Raw genomic sequence first — 23525 nt, 5'->3', positions numbered from 1 at the left:
AATGTATCACTATATATGTATGTGTGTTCATATACATACATATAGTTATAAACATACATATTTATACATGTATATATTTTTGATTAAGAGAATGAATGAATAAATGCAAAAACGTACTCAGGCTTTTCCTTGGCAATTTAAAGTTATACTAAGAAAAAAAACAAAAGGGACTTCCCTGGTGGCGCAGTGGTTAAGAATCTGCTTGCCACAGTGGTTAAGAATCCCCCTACCAAGGCAGGGGACACAGGTTCAATCCCTGGTCCGGGAAGATCCCACATGCCACGGAGCAACTAAGCCCGTGTGCCACAAGTACTGAGCCTGTGCTCTAGAGCCCATGAGCCACAACTACTGAGCCCTGAGCCCGCATGCCACAACCACTAAAGCCCCCGCACCTAGAGCCCATGCTCCGCAACAAGAGAAGCCACCGCAATGAGAAGCCCTCGCACCACAATGAAGAGTATCCCCCGCTCGCCGCAACTGGAGAAGACCCGTGCGCAGCAACAAAGACCCAATGCAGAAAAAAGTAAAATAAATTAGTTAATTTTTTTAAAATCTACAAACAATAAATGCTGGAAAGGGTGTGAAGAAAAGGGAACCCTCTTGCACTGTTGGTGGGAATGTAAATTGATACAGCCACTATGGAGAACAGTATGGAGGTTCCTTAAAAAACTAAAAATAGAATTACCATATGACCCAGCAATCCCGCTACTGGGCATATACCCAGAGAAAACCATAATTCAAAAAAACACATATACCCCAATGTTCACGGAAGCACTATTTACAATAGCCAGGTCATGGAAGCAACCTAAATGCCCATCGACAAACGAACGGATAAAAAAGATGTGGTACATATACACCATGGAATATTACTCAGGCATAAAAAGGAACGAAACTGGGTCATTTGTAGAGACGTGGATGGACCTAGAGACCGTTATACAGAGTGAAGTAAGTCAGAAAGAGAAAAACAAATATCGTATATTAACGCATATTTGTGGAATCTAGAAAAATGGTACAGATGAACCTGTTTGCAAGGCAGAAATAGAGACAAAGACATAGAGAACAAACGTATGGACACCCAGGCGGGAAATGGGGGGTGGGATGAACTGGGAGATTGGAATTGACATCTATACACTAATAGGTATAAAATAGATAACTAATGAGAACTTGCTATATAGCACAGGGAACTCTGCTTAGTGCTCTGTGGTGACCTAAATGGGAAGGAAATCCAAAAAAGAGGGGATATATGTATACATATGGCTGATTCACTTCGCTGTACAGTAAAAACTAACACAACACTGTAAAACAACTATACACCAATTAAAAATATATATATATATAAACTATGCTAAGTTATCTTTGGATATAAGACTGTGAGTTATTTTCTTAAAATTTTCTCTTACCCAAATGTTGGGCAATAAGCATATAAAAATAAATTTTCATGTACCAATGAATCTTTTTAGACTGGCAAATTTGGTAACTATAATTTTGCTACTACCATGGAATTTCAAAGACAAACATCAGTTTTTGGAGATCACCAAAAAGAAAAAAAAATCTGATATAAATTGTATCTTGGCAATTTAAGACCTGTCTTTGACGTTGATTTTTCCAAATCACTAAGTTTTCTATGACTTTATAGCAGTGACTTTAAAATGAAAGGGAGTGAATGAGTCAAATGTTATTCATTTTTAAAACAGGAAAATTATAAACTGCATTAGAGTACCGAGGATAGAAGCTTAAGACAGCAGTATCAAGAGAGACAACTTACAATTTCAAGCAGGCTTGCCCTAAGTGAAATTACAACAAAAAGTGTGATTTCCTTCCCGGTGTCTTCCTTTAAGACTCAGTCCAGTCCCTCTATTCAAAAGTGCATAATATTTTTTTTCTTTTTTTCTTTTTTTTTTGGCTGCATTGGGTCTTTGTTGCTGCGCTCGGTCTTTTTCTAGGCGCAGTGAGCGGGGGGGCTACTCTTTGTTGTGGTGCGCAGGCTTCTCATTGCGGTGGCTTCTCTTGTTGTGGAGCACAGGCTCTAGGTGTGCGGGCTTCAGTAGTTGTGGCTCGCGGGCTCTAGAGCACAGGCTCAGTAGTTGTGGTGCACAGGCTTAGTTGCTCTGCGGCATGTGGGATCTTCCCGGACCAGGGCTTGAACCTGTGTCTCCTGCATTGGCAGGCGGATTCTTAACCACTGCAAAAAGTGGATAGATCTAATATGTGACACATCAACATGCACAAAAGTAATATATCCCTCACAGAGGTATTTGCATTAAAAAGAGCAGACTTCACAGAGAGCAGGAAGAAGGCAGAGCTAATCTCTCACACAGGCAACCAGATTTTTTCCTCTGCTTATAGGGGTATCATATCCTAGATTTCCCGGACAATTTAAAATATCCTAGAAGTTTCAAATATCAGTGCCCAAGTTATATCCTTCAACTACCTCATATCAGAAGTGACCAATAATGTACTCTAGTTAGGGTTTTGTTTTTTATTTTTAATTATGATCATGAAACATATTGCTTGAAAGTGAATGGACTATGGAACATTTACCAACCAGGATTTTCCTAAACAACCTTGATGTTTATTTATTTCATCTGCATCATCAAATTAATATGTAAGACAGTGACAATGTATAAGACTGATTTCATTTTGGAAAATACAGTCATCATGACTCTACTTAAAGGCAATACTAGCCATAAGTCATAGAAACAAATTCTACATTTGAAAATTCAGGGGTACAACATAAAAACAGCAATAACAGCCTTTAAAAGTAAAATCGTTAGGTTCACACGCAGCCTAAAAGTGAAAAAGACATGATCCTACTATTACAGCATTCCCTGCTTCCCAGGGTAATTTGGTTCAATGCCAAAATAGATAAGAATCAAATTAAGAAAGAGTCTGCATTCTATTACCTCCATATACAGTAACACAAAGTAACATTTTCCAAAACACATTCCAAGGAAACCTAGGTCCTCAGGAGACTAGGATAAACAAAGTTGAATTAAGTTTCTTCTTTAGTGGAAGACCTCTAAGAGCTTCTATTTTGCACACCGTGAATCTGAGAGAAGAGATACCATACATTATAAGATCAAAGTATCTTTTTGGTGGAGAACCTAGCTGGACCAGAAAATGCTTGAAACACTAATGTAAACTATTAAATATAAGGCCTCTGAGAGCAAAGAAAAACGCCATGGAAAAGTCAATGCTAGTGCAGAAAGATTATAAATACCAGAGAAGAACTCCAACACCATCATCACCACCAAGTACCCACAAATTTAAGAGAAAATGCAGTCTAGTTAAGTGTCCATAGAAGTATCTAATTTGTCAAAATACGCCTGTATCTACTCAGCAGGTTACAATGTGGTCCTTAGGAGGCTAAGAAATAGCCATTTTTGTGTATGGTTTTTTAAAAGGGATATAATTTGCCTAGTCCTGCTCTATCATCTCAGCAATTGATAAACTTGGCAATACAGAGAGATTAAATAAAAGACTTGCATGTATTTCTCACATTATATATATATAGTACTTGGAACAAGCAGCCATATTAAATTCAGACTACTAAGGTGAATATACAGTACTACTTAAGGAGACATAGAAAAATAAAATTCTGAAATACTCATTTAATTCCTCTGATAGTCTTCCTTTCCACATATATTTCATATACGTATAGTTTATGGATGTCAACATATATTAACCTTGTTGATATTTTCTTCTGACCTTCTGACAAACTCATCTTAAAAGAGTAGAAGGAGTGTCAATAACATATGGACCATGGTGGCACAGTGGTTAAGAATCCACCTGCTGGGCTTCCCTTGTGGCGCAGTGGTTGAGAATCCGCCTGCCGTTGCGGGGGGCGTGGGTTCGTGCTCCGGTCTGGAAGGATCCCACATGACGCGGAGCGGCTGGGCCCGTGAGCCGTGGCTTTTGGGCCTGTGCGTCCGGAGCCTGTGCTCTGCAACGGGAGAGGCCCCAGCGGTGAGAGGTCTGCGTACCGCAAAAAAAAGAATCCACCTGCCAATGCAGGGGACACAGGTTCAAGCCCTGGTCCAGGAAGATCCCACATGCCACGGAGCAACTAAGCCCATGCGCCACAACTACTGAGCTTACGCTCTAGAGTCGGTGAGCCACAACTACTAAAGCCCGCACACCAGAACTATTGAAGCCCACGTGCCTAGAGCCCGTGCTCTGCAACAAGAGAAGCCATCGCAATGAGAAGCCCAAGCACCGCAACAAAGAGTAGCCTCTGCTCGCCACAACTAGAGAAAGCCCGCACACAGCAGCGAAGACCCAATGCAGCCAAAAATAAATAAATAAATTTAAAAGAATAAATTATTTTTAAAAAAGAAAAATACTTATCATCCTTTATATTAGAAAACTATAGGGGCTTCCCTGGTGGCGCAGTGGTTGAGAGTCTGCCTGCCGATGCAGGGGACGCAGGTTTGGGCCCCGGTCCGGAAAGATCCCACATGCCACGGAACGGCTGGGCCCGTGAGCCATGGCCACTGAGCCTGCGCGTCCAGAGCCTGTGCTCTGCAACGGGAGAGGCCACGACAGTGAGAGGCCCTCATACCACTAAAAAAAAAAAAAAAAAAACTATAGGGAATCAAAGAATTAACTGTTTAAGATAAGATAAAATTATAAAAGTACTAAAAGGAAACACAGAATTTTTTACCATGTAAACTGAGGAAGGCATTTCTAAGTACAACACAAAACCTAAAAGCATAATAGAAAACACTGATAAATCTGACAACATAAAAGTTTTAAATATCTGCATAGAAAAAACAATTTTTAATTAAGCAAAAAGATAAGTCACAAATCAGTAATAAAAAAAAAACTATTTGTAACACATGATAAAAAGCTAATTTGCTTACTATATAAAAATCTCCTACAAATAAATCAGAAAAAAAATCTACTGGAGGACTTCCCTGGTGGCACAGTGGTTAAGAATCCACCTGCCAATGCACAGGACACTGGTTGGACCCCTGGTCTGGGAAGATCCCACATGCCATGGAGCAACTAAGCTCATGTGCCACAACTACTGAGCCTAAGCTCTAGAGCCTGCGAGCCACAACTACTGAGCCCGCATGCCACAACTACTGAAGCCCACACACCTACAGCCTGTGCTCCACAACAAGAGAAGCCCGTGCACCATGACGAAGAGTAGCCCCCACTCACCACAACTAGAGAAACCCCGCGCATAGCAACAAAGACCCAACACAGCCCTAAATAAATAAACAAATAAAATTTTTAAAAATAAAATCTAGTGGAATAAATGAACAAAAATATGCACAGACAGATCATGAGAAAGGAAATCTATATGGCTTTTAATCATATTTTTTAATGTGTGGTTTCTTTTATTTTAAAAGAAAATCAAACTTCAAAATATCATTTTTCACCTCTCATACTAATGGAAAAAAATTATCAGTACACTTTAATAAGGGAACAAAGAAAAAGTTCCACCCATACATTGTTGGTGGAAGTGTAAGCTGAGGTAATTATAGAACAATTTAGGAATATTTATAAAAATGTAAAAGATACATACCCTTGGAATTCTAGAAATTTTTCCTACTTCTGGTAAATTAGCCTTCAGATACATTAACCCATGTAAACAAAGTTACATACACCAGGATATTCATAACAGCATCATTTGTATTAGCATGAGGTTAGAAATAACCACAATGTTGGACAATAGGAAAATAGATAAATTAGTATTAATAGATCCATATAATTGATACTATAAAGCCAGCCAAAAGAATAAGGTAGATTTTATATACTGATATGTAAAGTTAGAAAAAATCAAGATGCAGAAGAGAGAGGTAGGATATGTTATCTTCTATGAAATAAGTGGGAGGAATAATGCATATACATGTACATACACTTGCATACTTAAATACAGTATGGATTAATTATGCCAGAAACAATATAAAAACCAGTAGAGTAACTGTCTCAAAAGAGAGTTGTTTGAGGACTGGAAAGTAGAGGTAGTAGGGAGACCAACTTTTCAATTTTGTACTGTCTGATATTTTACTATATGCATATATTACCTACTTTTTTAAAACATGAAAAAAATCATTCTGAAAACAGAGCATAGCTTACTTTTATATATCAAGGTATCCATATATGGTTGCAAAATATGTTCACTTTCTAAGGGTATCTGGCTAAGAAGATGAAAGGGAATTAGAAACCAGCCTTTGCACCCTGGCCCAGAGCTACATAAGCCTAGAATGGAGGTAGCACTTTCTTACAAAGTCACTCTCTACTCATCAAGCTATTCTTATGGCTAGGGAGTAAGATCTTTCTTGAATTCACACAAAGGCCAAATATGGAAAAGCTGCTATATATTAATTATGTATTTTTTTAAATAGATGATAAGACAATTCACTGGAGAATTGACCATATAATATAAGAACTCAGTGTACATTCCAAAATATATGTAGAATATATATTACATGATATATATGTATTATATATAAAATATATAATACATGAAGTTAAGAACTTTGTGGATGGGTTCGCAAGATTTGACCCACAAATGACAGAAGAAGCTGAAAGAAAAGTCCATAGAAAATACCCAAAATGAAATATACTCAAATAGAAAAAGGAAACGGGGAAAAATGATAGGTGCATAAGAGACAAGAGGAACACGCCAAAGAGGTCTAACACACATATAATTGGGATCGCAGAAGGAAAGAAAAGGGATTCGATGCAATATTTGAATACCTCATGACCAAGAATTTTCTAAAACTGATGAAAGACATCAACTCAGAATACTGAACCCACTGAACTTCATCCAACCTCAAGCTATCACAAAGAAAACTAGACCGGGCTTCCCTGGTGGCGCAGTGGTTGAGAGTCCGCCTGCCAATGCAGGGGACACGGGTTCGTGCCCCGGTCCGGGAAGATCCCACATGCCGCAGAGCTGCTGGGCCCGTGAGCCATGGCCGCTGAGCCTGCGCGTCTGGAGCCTGTGCTCCTCAATGGGAGAGGCCACAACAGTGAGAGGCCCGCGTACCACAAAAAAAAAAAAAAAAAGAAAAAAAAAAAAAGAAAACTAGACCAACACACATTACAGTCAAACCACTAAAAACCAAAAACAAAGAAAATGTTAAAGCAAACAAAGGAGAAAAAAGACACATTACCTTCAAAGGGGCTACAAGCTGCGAACTCAACAGGAATGATGGAAGCTGAACTAGCAGCGAGCCTACAATTCTACACCCAGAGAAAATATTATTCAAAAATGAAGTGGGGGGCTTCCCTGGTGGCGCAGTGGTTGGGAGTCCGCCTGCCAATGCAGGGGACGCGGGTTCGTGCCCCGGTCCAGGAGGATCCCGCATGCCGCCGAGCAGCTGGGCCCGTGAGCCATGGCTGCTGAGCCTGAGCGTCTGGAGCCTGTGCTCCACAACGGGAGAGGCCACAGCAGTGAGAGGCCCGCGTACCGCAAAAAACAAAACAAACAAACAAAAAAATGAAGTGGAAATAGGATTGATCCTACATTACTGGTGGAAATTAAAATGGTTCAGCCATTGTGGAAAACAGTTGGCAGGTCTTCAAAAAGTTAAACATAGAGTTACCATATGACCCAGAAATTCCACTCCTGGGTATCTACCCAAACGAATTGAAAATGTATATCCCTGCAACAACATGTACACAAATGTTCATAGCAGCATTATTCATAATGGCCAAAAAGTATAACAACACAAATATCCATCAATGATGAGTAAATAAACAAAATGTGGCACAGCCACACAATGGAACCAAAAAAAGGAACAAAACACTAATACACATGAGAATATGGATGAACCTTTAAAACACTATGTTAAGTGAAAGAAGCCAGAAACAAATGGCCACATTTATATGACTCCATTTATATTAAATGTCCACAGTAGGCAAATCCATAGAGGCAGAAAGCAAATTAGTGGTTGTCAAGGGCCAGAGATGGGGGAAATGTAACACCTAACAAGTACTGGAATTCTTTTTGGGGTGAAGGAAATTTTCGGGATTAGAGAGTGGTGATGGTTGTGAACAAACTAAAATCCACTAAATTGTACAATTTTAAATAGTGAATTTTATGGTGTGTTAATTTTTAAAACGTAAATACTTGTTCAAACAAACAAACACTGAGGGAATTCATCAACATCAGGCCCACGCTAAAAGAAATACTAAAAGAAATACTGCAGGAAAACGATCTTAGAGAGAAATATGGAAATGTAGAAAAGAAGGAATAATACTGGTAAAGGCAAATATATGGGTAAATATAAATGAACATCAGCTATACAAAATAGTAACTGTAATGTGAAGTTTAAGATATATATAAGACAGAGCCTGAACCAAGATGGCGGATTAGAAGGACATGCTCTCACTCCTTCTTGTGAGAACACCAGAATCACAAGTAGCTGCTGGACAATCATTGACAGGAAGACACTGGAACTCACCAAAAAAGATACCCACATCCAAAGACAAAGGAGAAGCCATAATGAGACGGTAGGGGCACAATCACAGCAAAATCTAATCCCATAACTGCTGGGTGGGTGACTCACAGACTGGAGAACACTTACACCACAGAAGTCCACCCACTGGAGTGAAGGTTCTGAGCCCCATGTCAGGCTTCCCAACCTGTGGGTCTGGCAACGGGAGGAGGAATTCCTAGAGAATCAGACTTTGAAGCCTACTGGGATTTGACTGCAGGACTTTGACAGGACTGGGGGAAACAGAGACTCCACTCTTGGAAGGCACACACAAAGTAGTGTGTGCATTGGGACCCAGGGGAAGGCGCAATGACCCCAAAGGAGACTAAATCAGACCTACCTGCTAGTGTTGGAGGATCTCCTGCAGAGGTGGGGGGTGGCTGTGGCTCACCATAGGGACAAAGACACTGGCAGCAGAAGTTCTGGGAAGTACTCCTTGGCGTGAGCCCTCCCAGAGTCTGCCATTAGCCCCACCAAAGAGCCCAGGTAGGCTCCAGTGCTGGGTTGCCTCAGGCCAAACAACCAATAGGGAGAGAACCCAGCCCCACCCATCAGCAGTCAAGTGGATTAAAGTTTTACTGAGCTCTGCCCACCAGAGCAACCGTCAGCTCAACCCACCACCAGTCCCTCCCATCAGGAAACCTGCAGAAGCCTCTTAGACAGCTTCATCCACCAGAGGGCAGACAACAGAAGCAAGAAGAACTACAATCCTGCAGCCTGTGGAACAAAAACCACGTTCACAGAAAGACAGACAACATGAAAAGGCAGAGGGCTATGTACCAGATGAAGGAACAAGGTAAAACCCCAGAAAAACAACTAAAGGAAGTGGAGATAGGCAACCTTCCAGTAAAAGAATTCAGAATAATGATAGTGAAGATGATCCAGGACCTCGGAAAAAGAATGGAGGCAAAGATTGAGAAGATGCAAGAAATGTTTAACAAAGACCTGAAAGAATTAAAGAACAAACAAACAGAGATAAACAATACAATAACTGAAATGAAAACTACACTAGAAGGAATCAATAGCAGAATAACTGAAGCAGAAGAATGGATAAGTGACCTGGAAAACAGAAGGGTGGAATTCATTGCCAGGGAACAGAATAAAGAAAAAAGAATGAAAAGAAATGAAGACAGCCTAAGAGACCTCTGGGACAACATTAAATGCAACAACATTCGCATTTTAGGGGTCCCAGAAGGAGAAGAGAGAGAGAAAGGACTAGAGAAAATATTTCAAGAGATTATAGTTGAAAACTTCCCTAACATGGGAAAGGAAATAGCCTCCCAAGTTGAGGAAGCGCAGCGGGTCCCATACAGAATAAACCCAAGGAGAAACACAACAAGACACACAGTAATCAAATAGGCAAAAATTAAAGACAAAGAAAAACTGTTGAAAGCAGGAAGAGAAAAATGACAAATAACATACAAGGGAACTCCCATACGGTTAACAGTTGATTTCTCAGCAGAAACTCTACAAGTCAGAAGGGAGTGGCATGATAAATACTTAAAGTGATGAAAGGGAAGAACCTACAACCAAGATTACTCTACCCAGCAAGGATCTCATTGAGATTCGATGGAGAAATCAAAAGCTTTACAGACAAGCAGAAGCTAAGAGAATTCAGCACCACCAAACCAGCTCTATAACAAAGGCTAAAGGAACTTCTCTAGGCAGGAAACACAAGAGAAGAAAAGGACCTACAAAAACAAACTCCCCCCAAAAAAACCCAAAACAATTGAGAAAATGGTCAGGGCTTCCCTGGTGGCACAGTGGTTGGGGGTCCGCCTGCCGATACAGGGGCACGGGTTCGTGCCCCGGTCTGGGAGGATCCCACATGCCGTGGAGCGGCTGGGCCTGAGAGCCATGGCCGCTGCAACTGCGCGTCTGGGGCCTGTGCCCCATGATGTGAGAGGCCATAGCAGTGAGAGGTCCGCGTACCACAAAAAAAAAAAAAAAAAAAAGAAAATGGTCAAAGGAACATACATATCAATAATTACCTTAAACGTGAATGGATTAAATGCTCCAACCAAAAGACACAGGCTTGCTGAATGGATACAAAAACAAGACCCATATATATGCTGTCTACAAGAGACCCACTTCAGATCTAGGGACACCTACAGACTGAAAGTGAGGGGATGGAAGAACATATTCAATGCAAGAGGAAATCAAAAGAAAGCTAGAGTAACAATACTCATATCAGACAAAATAGACTTTAAAATAAAGACTATTACAAGAGCCAAAAACAACACTACATAATGATCAAGGGATCAATCCAAGAAGAGATAACAATTGTAAATATTTATGCACCCAACATAGGAGCACCTCAATACATAAGGCAAATACTAACAGCCATAAAACGGGAAATCGACAGTAACACATTCATAGTAGGGGACTTTAACACCCCACTTTCACCAATGGACAGATCATACAAAATGAAAATAAATAAGGAAACACAAGCTTTAAATGATACATTAAACAAGATGGACTTAATTGATATTTATAGGACATTCCATCCAAACACAACAGAATACACATTCTTCTCAAGTGCTCATGGAACATTCTCCAGGATAGATCATATCTTGGGTCACAAATCAAGCCTTGGTAAATTTAAGAAAATTGAAATTGTATCAAGTATCCTTTCTGACCACAACGCTATGAGACTAGATATCAATTACAGGAAAAGATCTGTAAAAAATACAGACACATGGAGGCTAAACAATACACTACTTAATAACGAACTGATAACTGAAGAAATCAAAGAGGAAATCAAAAAATACCTAGAAACAAGTGACAATGGAGACACGATGACGCAAAACCTATGGGATGCAGCAAAAACAGTTCAAAGAGAGACGTTTATAGCAATATAATCCTACCTTTAGAAACAGTAAACATTTCGAATAAACAACCTAACCTTGCACCTAAAGCAATTCGAGAAAGAACAAAAAAACCCCCAAAGTTAGCAGAAGGAAAGAAATGATAAACATCAGATCAGAAATAAATGAAAAAGAAATGAAGGAAATGATAGCAAAGATCAATAAAACTAAAAGCTGGTTCTTTGAGAAGATAAACAAAATTGATAAACCATTAGCCAGACTCATCAAGAAAAAAAAGGAGAAGACTGAAATCGATAGAATTAGAAATGAAAAAGGAGAAGTAACAACTGACACTGCAGAAATACAAAAGATCATGAGAGATTACTACAAGTAACTCTATGCCAATAAAATGGACAACCTGGAAGAAATGGACAAATTCTTAGAAATGCACAACCTGCCAAGACTGTATCAGGAAGAAATAGAAAATATGAATAGACCAATCACAAGCACTGAAATTTAAACTGTGATTAAAAATCTTCCAACAAACAAAAGCCCAGGACAAGATGGCTTCACAGGCAAATTCTATCAAACATTTAGAGAAGAGCTAACACCTATCCTTCTCAAACTCTTCCAAAATACAGCAGAGGGAGGAACACTCCCAAACTCAATCTATGAGACCACCATCACCTCACCCGGATACCAAAACCAGACAAGGATGTCACAAAGAAAGAAAGCTACAGGCCAATATCACTGATGAACATAGATGCAAAAATCCTCAACAAAATACTAGCAAACAGAATCCAAAAGCACATTAAAAGGATCATACACCATGATCAAGTGGGGTTTATTCCAGGAATGCAAGGATTCTTCAATATATGCAAATCAATCAACGTGATACACCATATTAACAAACTGAAGGAGAAAAACCATATGATCATCTCAATAGATGGAGAGAAAGCTTTTGACAAAATTCAACACCCATTTATGATAAATACCCTGCAGAAAGTAGGCATAGAGGGAACCTTCCTCAACATAATAAACGTCATATATGACAAACGCACAGCCAACATTGCCCTCAATGGTGAAAAACTGAAACCATTTCCACCAAGATCAGGAACAAGACAAGGTTGCCCACTCTCACCAGTCTTATTCAACATAGCTTTGGAAGTTTTAGCCACAGCAATCAGAGAAGAAAAGGAAATAAAAGGAATCCAAACCGGAAAAGAAGAAGTAAAACTGTCACTGTTTGCAGATGACATGATACTACACATAGAGAATCCTAAAGATGCTACCGGAAAACTACTAGAGCTAATCAATGAATTTGGTAAAGCAGCAGGATACAAAATTAATGCACAGAAATCTCTGGCATTCCTATACACTAATGATGAAAAATCTGAAAGTGAAATTAAGAAAATACTCCCATTTACCACTGCAACAAAAAGAATAAAATATCTAGGAATAAACCTACCTAAGGAGACAAAAGACCTGTATGCAGAAAATTATAAGACACTGATGAAAGAAATTAAAGATGGTAGAAATAGATGGAGAGATATACCATGTTCTTGGATTGGAAGAATCAACATTGTGAAAATGACTCTACTATCCAAAGCAATCTACAGATTGAATGCAATCCCTATCACACTACCACTGGCATTTTTCACAGAACTAGAACAAAAATTTTCACAATTTGTATGCAAACACAAAAGACCCCGAATAGCCAAAGCAATCTTGAGAATGAAAAACGGAGCTGGAGGAATCAGGCTCCCGGACTTCAGACTATACTACAAAGCTACAGTAATCAAGACAGTATGGTACTGGCACAAAAACAGAAATATAGATCAATGGAACAGGATAGAAAGCCCAGAGATAAACCCATGCACATATGCTCACCTTATCTTTGATAAAGGAGGCAGGAATGTACAGTGGAGAAAGGACAGCCTCTTCAATAAGTGGTGCTGGGAAAACTGGACAGGTACATGTAAAAGTATGAGATTAGAACACTCCCTAACACCATACACAAAAATAAGCTCAAAATGTACTAAAGACCTAAATGTAAGGCCAGAAACTATCAAAGTCTTAGAGGACAACATAGGCAGAACACTCTGTGACATAAATCACAGCAAGATCCTTTTTGACCCACCTCCTAGAGAAATGGAAATAAAAACTAAAATAAACAAATGGGACCTAATGAAACGTCAAAGCTTCTGCACAGCAAAGGAAACCATAAACAAGACCAAAAGACAACCCTCAGAATGGGAGAAAATATTTGCAAATGAAGCAACTAACAAAGGATTAATCCCCCAAATTTACAAGCAGCTCATGCAGCTCAATAACAAAATAAATAACCCAATCCAAAGATGGGCAGAAGACCTAAACAGACATTTCTCCAAAGATGATATACAGATTGCCAACAAACGCATGAAACAATGCTCAACATCATTAATCATTAGAGAAATGCAAATCAAAACTACAATGTGATATCATCTCACACTGGTCAGAATGGCCATGATCAAAAAATCTAGAAACAATAAATGCTGTAGAGGGTGTGGAGAAAAGGGAACACTCTTGCACTGCTGGTGGGAATGTGAATTGCTACAGACACTATGGAGAACAGTATGGAGGTTCCTTAAATAACTACAAATAGGGCTTCCCTGGTGGTGCAGTGGTTGAGGGTTCGCCTGCCGGTGCAGGGGACGCAGGTTCGTGCCCCAGTCCGGGAGGATCCCACGTGCCACGGAGCAGCTGGGCCCGTGAGCCATGGCCACTATGCCTGTGCGTCCGGAGCCTGTGCTCCGCAATGGGAGAGGCCACAGCAGTGAGAGGCCCGCATACTGCAAAACAAACAAACAAAAAAACAACTAATAGAACTATCATATGACCCAGCAATCCCACTACTGGCCATATACCCTGAGAAAACCATAATTCAAAAAGAGTCATGTACCAAAATGTTCATTGCAGCTCTATTTACAATAGCCAGGAGATGGAAGCAACCTAATTGTCCATAATCGGATGAATGGATAAAGAAGATGTGGCAAATATATACAATGGCATATTAGCCATAAAAAGAAACGGAATTTAGTTATTTGTAGTGAGGTGGATGGACCTAGAGTCTGTCATACAGAGTGAAGTAAGTCAGAAAGAGAAAGACAAATACCGTATGCTAACACATATATATGGAATCTAAGGGAAAAAAAGGTCATGAAGAACCCAGGGGTAAGACAGGAATAAAGACACAGACCTACTAGAGAATGGACTTGAGGATATGGGGAGGGGGAAGGGTAAGCTGTGACAAAGTGAGAGAGTGGCACGGACATATATACACTACCAAAATGTATAATGGCTAGTGGGAAGCAGCCACATAGCACAGGAAGATCAGCTCGGGGCTTTGTGACCACCTAGAGGGGTGGGATAGGGAGGGTGGGAAGGAGGGAGACGCAACAGGGAAGAGATATGGGAACATATGTATGTGTATAACTGATTCGCTTTGTTATAAGGCAGAAACTAACACACCATTGTAAAGCAATTATACTCCAATAAAGATGTTAAAAAAATAATAATAATAAAATAAAGAATGTTACAAGAGACAAGGAAGGACAATACATAATTATCAAGGGATCAATCTAAGAAGAAGATATAACAATCATAAATATATATGCCCCAAACATAGGAACACCTCAATACATAAGGCAACTGCTAACAGCTGTAAAAGAGGAAATAGACAGTAACACGATAATACTGGGGAACTTTAACACCTCACTTACACCAATGGACAGATCATCCAAAATGAAAATAAATAAGGAAACAGAAGCTTTAAATGACACAACAGACCAGATAGATTTAATCGATATTTATAGGACATTCTATCCAAAAACAGCAGATTACACTTTCTTCTCAAGTGTACATGGAACACTGTCCAGGATAGATCACATCTTGGGTCACAAATCAAGCCTCAGTAAATTTAAGAAAATTGAAACCATATCAAGCATGTTTTCTGACCAGAACGCCATGAGATTAGAAATGAATTACAGGGAGAAAAAAGTAAAAAACACAAACACATGGAGGCTAAACACTACATTACTAAATAACCCAGAGATCACTGAAGAAATCAAAGAGAAAATCAAAAAATACCTAGAGACAAATGACAATGAAAACACAACAATCCAAAACCTACTGGATGCAGCAAAAGCAGTTCTAAGAGGGACGTTTATAGCTATACAAGCCTACCTCAAGAAACAAGAAAAATCTCAAATAAACAATCTAACCTTATACCTAAAGGAACTAGAGAAAGAAAATCAAACAAAACGCAAAGTTAGAAGAAGGAAAGAAATCATAAAGATCAGAGCAGAAATAAATGAAATAGAAACAAAGAAAACAATAGCAAAGATCAATAAAACTAAAAGCTGGTTCCTTGAGAAGATAAACAAAATTGATAAACCATTAGCAAGACTCATCAAGAAAAAGAGGGAGAGGACTCAAATCAATAAAATTGGAAATGAAAAAGGAGAAATTACAACAGACACAGCAGAAATACAAAGCATCCTAAGAGACTACTACCAACAACTCTATGCCAATAAAATGGACAACCTGGAAGAAACAGACAAATTCTTAGAAAGGTATAATCTTCCAAGGCTGAACCGGGAAGAAATAGAAAATATGAACAGACCAATCACAAGAAATGAAATTGAAACTGTGATTAAAAATCTTCCAAAAAACAAAAGTCCAAGACCTGATGGCTTCACAGGTGAATTCTATCGAACATTTACAGAAGACTAACACCCATCCTTCTCAAACTCTTCCAAAAAATTGCAGAGGAAGGAACACTCCCAAACTCATTCTATGAGGCCACCATCACCCTGATACCAAAACCAGACAAAGATACTACAAAAAAAGAAAATTACAGACCAATATCACTGATGAATATAGATGCAAAAATCCTCAACAAAATACTAGCAAACAGAATCCAACAACACATTAAAAGGATCATACACCACGATCAAGTGAGGTTCATCCCGGGCATGCAAGGATTCTTCAATATATGCAAATCAATGAATGTGATACACCATATTAACAAACTGAAGAATAAAAACCATATGACCATCTCGATAGATGCAGAAAAAGCTTTTGACAAAATTCAACACCCATTTATGATAAAAACTCTCCAGAAAGTGGGCATAGAGGGAACCTACCTCAACATAATAAAGGCCATATACAACAAACCCACAGCAAACATCATTCTCAATGACAAAAAAGTGAAAGCATTTCCTCTAAGATCAAGAACAACCAAGGATGTTCACTCTCGCCGCTGTTATTCAACATAGCTTTGGAAGTCCTAGCCACGGCAATCAGAGAAGAAAAAGAAATAAAAAGAATACAAATTGGAAAAGAAGTAAAACTGGCACTGTTTGTAGCTGACATGATACTATACATAGAGAATCCTAAAGATGCCACCAGAAAACTACTAGAGCTAATCAATAAATTTGGTAAAGTTGCAGGATACAAAATTAATGCACAAAAATCTCTTGCATTCTTATACACTAATGATGAAAAATCTGAAGAGAAATTAAGGGAACACTCCCATTTCCCACTGCAACAAAAAGAATAAAATACCTAGGAATAAACCTACCTAGGGAGACAAAAGACCTGTATGCAGAAAACTATAAGACACTGGTGAAAGAAATTAAAGCTGATACCAACAGATGGAGAGATATACCATGTTCTTGGATTGGAAGGATCAATATTGTGAAAATGACTATACTACCCAAAGCAATCTACAGATTGAATGCAATCCCTATCAAATTACCAATGGCATTTTATACGGAACTAGAACAAAAAATCTTAAAATTTGTATGGAGATACAAAAGACCCTGAATAGCCAAAGCAGTCTTGCGGGGAAAAAACGGAGCTGGAGGAGTCAGATTCCCTGACTTCAGACTATACTACAAAGCTACAGTAATGAAGACAATATGGTACTGGCACAAAAACAGAAACATAGATCAATGGAACAAGATAGAAAGCCCAGAGGTAAACCCACGCACCTCTGGTCAACTAACCTATGATAAAGGAAGCAAGGATATACAATGGAGAAAAGACAGTCTCTTCAACAAGTGGTGCTGGGAAAACTGAACAGTTACATGTAAAAGACTGAAATTAGAACACTCCCTAACACCATACACAAAAATAAACTCAAAATGGATTAGAGACCTAAATGTAAGACTGCACACTATAAAACTCTTAGAGGAAAACATAGGAAGAACACTCCTTGACATAAATTACAGCAATATCTTTTTCAATCCACCTCCTAGAGTAATGCAAATAAAAACAAAAATAAACAAATTGGACCCAATGAAACCTAAAACTTTTGCACAGCACGGGAAACCATAAACAAGACGAAAAGACAACCCTCAGAATGGGAGAAAATATTTGCAAACAAATCAACAGACAAAGGATTAATCTCCAAAATATATAAACAGCTCATGCAGCTCAATATTTAAAAAACAACCCAATCCAAAAATGGGCAGAAGACCTAAATAGACATTTCTCTAAAGAAGACATACAGATGGCCAAGAAGCACATGAAAAGCTGCTCAACATCACTAATTATTAGAGAAATGCAAATCAAAACTACAATGAGGTATCACCTCACACCAGTCAGAATGGGCTTCATCAGAAAATCTACAAAGAACAAATGCTGGAAAGGGTGTGGAGAAAAGGGAACCCTCTTGCACTGTTGGTAGGAATGTAAACTGATACAGCCACTATGGAGAACAGTATGGAGGTTCCCTGAAAAACTAAAAACAGAATTACCATGTGATCCAGTAATCCCACTACTGGGCATATACCGAGAGAAAACCATAATTCAAAAAGACACATGCACCCCAATGTTCACTGCAGCACTATTTACAATAGCCAGGTCATGGAAGCAACCTAAATGCCCATCGACAGACGAATGGATAAAGAAGATGTGGTACCTATATACAACAGAATATTACTCAGCCATAAAAAGGAACGAAATTGGGTCATTTGTTGAGTTGTGGATGGATCTAGAGACTGTCATACAGAGTGAAGTATTTCAGAAAGAGAAAAACAAATATCGTATATTAACGCATACATGTGTAACCTAGAAAAATGGTACAGATGAACTGGTTTGCAGGGCAGAAATTGAGACACAGATGTAGAGAGCAAACGTTCGGACACCAAGGCGGGTAAGCCGCGGCGGTGGGGGAGGGTGATGAATTGGGTGATTGGGATTGACATGTATACACTGATGTGTATTAAACTGACGACTAGGGCTTCCTTGGTGGCGCAGTGGTTGAGAGTCCGCTTGCCGATGCAAGGGACCCGGGTTCGTGCCCCGGTCAGGGAAGATCCCACATGCCGTGGAGCGGATGGCCCCGTGAGCCATGGCCACTGAGCCTGCGTGTCCGGAGCCTGTGCTCCGCAACGGGAGAGGCCACAACAGTGAGAGGCCTGCGTACCGCCAAAAAAAAAAACAAAAAAACTGATGACTAATAAGAACCTGCTGTATAAAAAAATAAAATTTAAAAATTAAAAACAAAAGAGCCAACCTTATAAGCAGACCTTTTAGGAATAGTAGTGTCAGTCCTCCTATGTTAACTCCTTTCTGTACAGCCCTATTTTGGTATTTACATTTTAAGTAAAAGAAAATTTAATACCAAAAAAAAAGATATATATAACACAAAATATACCTACAGATAAAAGATATATGTAGGTGTAGATAAAGATATAGGAAATAATAAGTGGGGTTAAAATTCTCTAAGATAAAAATTAATTTAAAAAATATAAGTAAATAAAAAAATTAAGTTCTCTAAAAAAGCATTTCTCAAATCTTGATGTACATATAAATCAACCAAAACATCTTGTTAAAATGCTGATCCACTAGGTTTAGAATGAGGCCTGAAATTTTGCCTTTCTAACAAGCTCCTGATGATACTGGCATTGCTAGCCTATTCACCACACTGTAAGTTCCAAGGTTCTAGCAGAATCAGGTAAGTTATGAAAATATTAATTCTATGACCATAATTGATAGGCATTTTGTAAGAAGTGAGCCAGTGAATAAAAACCACTAAATGATCTTATTCCTGTTAAAATACCCATTTTTGTAAAGGTAAAATCATGACTCTCAGACAAATAAAAAATGACACACATCAAAGACTTTATTTAACTCATTAAGTAATGAGTAAACCAGTAAAACATTACAACCAATTAAATTGAATTAATGTATAGGCAATTAGAAATGCTGAAATGTATTTCTAAATAGATGTTGATTAAATAAAATTCATATTTTATGGCAAGTCAAGACAAGTTTAAATGTAAAATTTTTCTCTGCTTCTTTGGGCCTCTTCCCTCTCCTTTAGTGGGTATTGTGCATCTGCACTACCCAGACCTCCTTAGGAGATAACCTTCCTTCTTAATCGTATAAGGAGTCTCAATGACCCATGACCCACTACTCACTTTGAGTCTGTTTATTTGTAGCACCCCTTCCTTCTAATTATTTCATGGTAGGCTTCTTTTGATCATATTTATTTCAATAAAAAATAGTTATCTTTCCCTGATTCTAGTGTACTTCACTTTGGGACTGCCATGGGTGACCCACGACGCACTATTTACTTTGTAAGTGCAGATCTGGACTGTGTGAACTGTTAATACATCATTTGACATATAACCCTTTGTCCCAAAAACTTATATAACTGTGCTTTGACCTCCAATAGGCAAAACAGTCCTCAGAGTTGTTTTGTGAAAGACTGTCTTCGTGTTATAATCCTCAGGTTGGCTCCAATAAAATTTTCCATTTCTTTCTAAGACTATTGATTAATTATTTCGTCGACAATGCAAACTGCCCTTCAAGGAGGAGGAAAGTGAAATCAATCATCCCTCCATCTGGAGAGAATAATTTGCATTGCTATCACTTATCTACAATGTATAGAGCTATAGAGTAGTTCAAAGACAATGAAAGGTGCAAATTTCATAGAATCAGACAACCTACAAGAGCACACTGCATTCCTAATAACCTAGTTTTCCACTGAAGATAGGCAGTGATCTTTTTCCAAGTCCATTTCAAGTCGTTCACAATTTTTCCTGACAGTCCCAAAGTGAAGTACACTAGAATCAGAGAAAAGGAACTATCTTTTATAAATATATGCAAAATATGATCAAAAGAAGCCTGCCATGAAATAATTAGAAGGAAGAGGTGCTACAAATAAACACACTCAACCCAGCAGGAACCTAGAAATGCATGAAAATGAAAATATAATTCTCTGTGTACTCAGCAGCATTCAAGGGAGAGTGAAACCTAGGTCAATGTACAGAAGTACAGGATTCTGAACTTTACAGTCACCAATACTCACAAAACCTACACTTTAATCTAGTGTAAGAGTTGAGATTGGCAGGAATGATCCTTATCAACTGACAAGTGTTCTCTGAGGTGTAAACAAGATTGTAATCTGACTCCTCTCACCTCCTTTTTTTTTGTTTGTTTTTTTGTTTTTTTTGTGGTACTCGGGCCTCTCACTGCCGCGGCCTCTCCCGCTGCGGAGCACAGGCTCCGGACGCGCAGGCCCAGTGGCCATGGCCCACGGGCCCAGCCACTCCGCGGCACGTGGGATCCCCCCGGACCGGGGCACGAACCCGAGTCCCCTGCATCGGCAGGCGGACTCTCAACCACTGCGCCACCAGGGAAGCCCTTACCTCCTTCTTTTTAAAGTTAATTCTTAGAATTTGAAAGAACTTTTAGAAGATCTAAATCAGGGCTTAGGAAACTTCGGCATGTGATCCAAATCAACCCACTACCCATTTTTGGAAATACAGTTTTATTGGAACACAGCCACACCCTATTGTTTATATATTGTCTATGGTTGCTTTTGTACTACAGTGGCAGTTTAGTAGTTGCAACAGAGACTTGTGTAGCCTATAAAGCCTAAAATATGTACTACCTAGAGCTTTATAGGAAAAGTTTGCCAACCTCTGATCTAAATCAATCATTGACAATACTTTCTTGACCCCCTTTAAGCATCAAAACCTTTTTCTGATCTCTTAACTGTCCATTTTAAGACAGCTAATTGAGAAAATACAAAGAAATAGCAAAGGCTACTCTTATTGCCTTTATTTATTTTATTTTTAAAATTTTTTGGCTGAATTGGGTCTTCATTGCTGTGCATGGGCTTTCTCTAGTTGCGGTGATAGGAGACTACTCTTCTTTGCGGTATGCGGGCTCCCCATTGCAGTGGCTTCTCTTGTTGCGGAGCACAGGCTCTAGACGTACACGCTTCAGTAGTTGTGGCACATGGGCTCAGTAGCTGTGGCTCACGGTCTCCAGAGAGCAGGCTCAGTAGTTGTGGCGTAAGGGCTTAGTTGCTCTGCGGCATGTGGCATCTTCCGGACCAGGGCTCGAACCCGTGTTCCCTGCATTGGCAGGCAGATTAGATACTGTTTTGATTCACAAAATATACATGTATTTAAAGGCAGTAAGGGGCTTCCGTGGTGGCGCAGTGGTTAAGAATCTGCCTGCCAATGCAGGGAACACGGGTTCGAGCCCTGGTCCGGGAAGATGCCACATGCCGCAGAGCAACTAAGCCCTTACGCCACAACTACTGAGCCCGCGTGCCACAACTACTGAAGCCTGCACGCCTAGAGCCTATGCTCCGCAACAAGAGAAGCCACCGCAATGAGAAGCCCACCACACCACAAAGAAGAGTAGCTCCCGCTCACCGCAACTAGAGAAAGTCCACATGCAGCAACGAAGACCCAATGCAGCAAAAAATTAAATAAAAATTTTTTAAATTAAAAAGTAAAAAAAAAAACCAGTATCTATACATATTGGAAAAAAAACAGAGGCATGGGTAAACAATTATTTTATTTACTCAGTCTACAGATGGTCTACATATGAATTGAACCATGACCTCCCTCAGAATCCACAAAACAGTAGGAAGCAGTGATCAAGGTTTCCTTGCTACAGAGAATAAAAGGTTATGCTGGTTAACCAATTCTGCTATCTGTTATCAGAAATAATGTCTTGATAGCAACTACTCTATTGTTTTTGCCAGACATCTTTCAAAATGTGGTGGGCTTATACAAGCATACTTTGGTAACATTGCCGGTTCAGTTCCAGACCCCTGCAATAAATCAAATATCACAACAAAGCGAGTCACATGAATTTTCTGGTTTCCTAGTGCGTTTAGTGCATTTTTCATGAATTTTCTGGTTTCCTAGTGCGTTTAGAAGTCATGTTTACACTAAACTGTAGTCTATAAAGTGTGTAATAGGATTATGTCCAAAAATATATCTATATATACCTTAATTTAAAAATACTTTATTGCTAAAAATGGTAACCATTGTCTGAGCCTTCAGTGAGTGGTAATCTTTTTGCTGGTGGAGGGTCTTGCCTCAGTGTTGACGGCTACTGACTGATCAGGGTGGTGGTTGCTGAAGGCTGGGGTGGCCATGACAGTTTCTGAAAATAAGACCACAGTGAAGGTTGCCTCATCAATTGACTCTTCCTTTCACGAACCATTTCTCTGTAGCACACAGTGCTGTTTGATAGCGTTTTACTCACAGTAGAACTGTCAAAATTGGAGTCAATCCTCTCAATCCCTGCTGTTGCTCTATCAACTAAGTTCATGTAATATTCTAAATCCTTTGTCACTTTCAACAACCTTCACAGCTTCTTCACCAGGAGTAGATTCTCAAGAAACCGCTTCCTTCACTCATTTATAAGAAACACTCCTCATCTGTTAAAGTTTTATCATGAGATTGCTACAATCCAGTCACACCTTCAGGGTCCACTTCTAATTCTAGTTCTCTTGCTGTTTCTACCACATTTGCAGTTACTTCCTCCACTGAAGTCTTGAAACCCTCAAAGTCACCCATGTGGGTTGGAAGCAACTTCTTCTAAACTTCTTTTAATGTTGATATTTTGACCTCTTCCCACAAATCATGAATGTTCTTAATGGCATCCAGAATGGTGAATCCTTTCCAGAATGTTTTTCAATTTACTTTGCCCAGATCCATCATTAGAATCATCATCTATGGTGACTACAGCCTCACAAAATGTATTTCTTAAATAATAAGACCTAAAAGTCGAAATTAGTCCTTGATCCATGGGCTGCAAAATGATGTTTTGTTAGCAGGCATGAAAACAACACTAATCTCATTGTATATCTCCATCAGAGTGCTTGGGTGAACAGGTGCATTGTCAATGAGCAGTAATATTTTGAAAGGAATCTTTTTTTCTGAGCAGTAGGTCTCAA

At 39.2% G+C, this 23525-nt stretch overlaps 1 protein-coding gene across 3 annotated transcripts in view; it reads right to left on the bottom strand.

Moving 5' to 3' along the window:
- The window catches only part of TTC28 (tetratricopeptide repeat domain 28), a 609537-nt gene that overhangs the window by 567553 nt on the left and 18459 nt on the right, over positions 1-23525 (bottom strand). Inside the window, exon 1 of one of the 3 annotated variants that reach the window (XM_032603708.1) lies at positions 1766-1992. The exons of the other annotated variants lie outside the window; for them this stretch is intronic. The gene's annotated coding sequence lies outside the window, so the exon portion shown is untranslated. Of the gene's footprint in view, positions 1-1765; positions 1993-23525 lie in introns of those variants that run through there. 3 annotated transcript variants of the gene reach the window in all.

The sequence above is a fragment of the Phocoena sinus genome, chromosome 14, assembly GCF_008692025.1.
Source record: "Phocoena sinus isolate mPhoSin1 chromosome 14, mPhoSin1.pri, whole genome shotgun sequence".
In the NCBI taxonomy this organism is placed as follows: Eukaryota; Metazoa; Chordata; class Mammalia; order Artiodactyla; family Phocoenidae; genus Phocoena; species Phocoena sinus.
The sequence above is the reverse complement of the archived record's forward strand: the minus strand, read 5'-3'. Positions and strand labels throughout refer to the sequence as shown.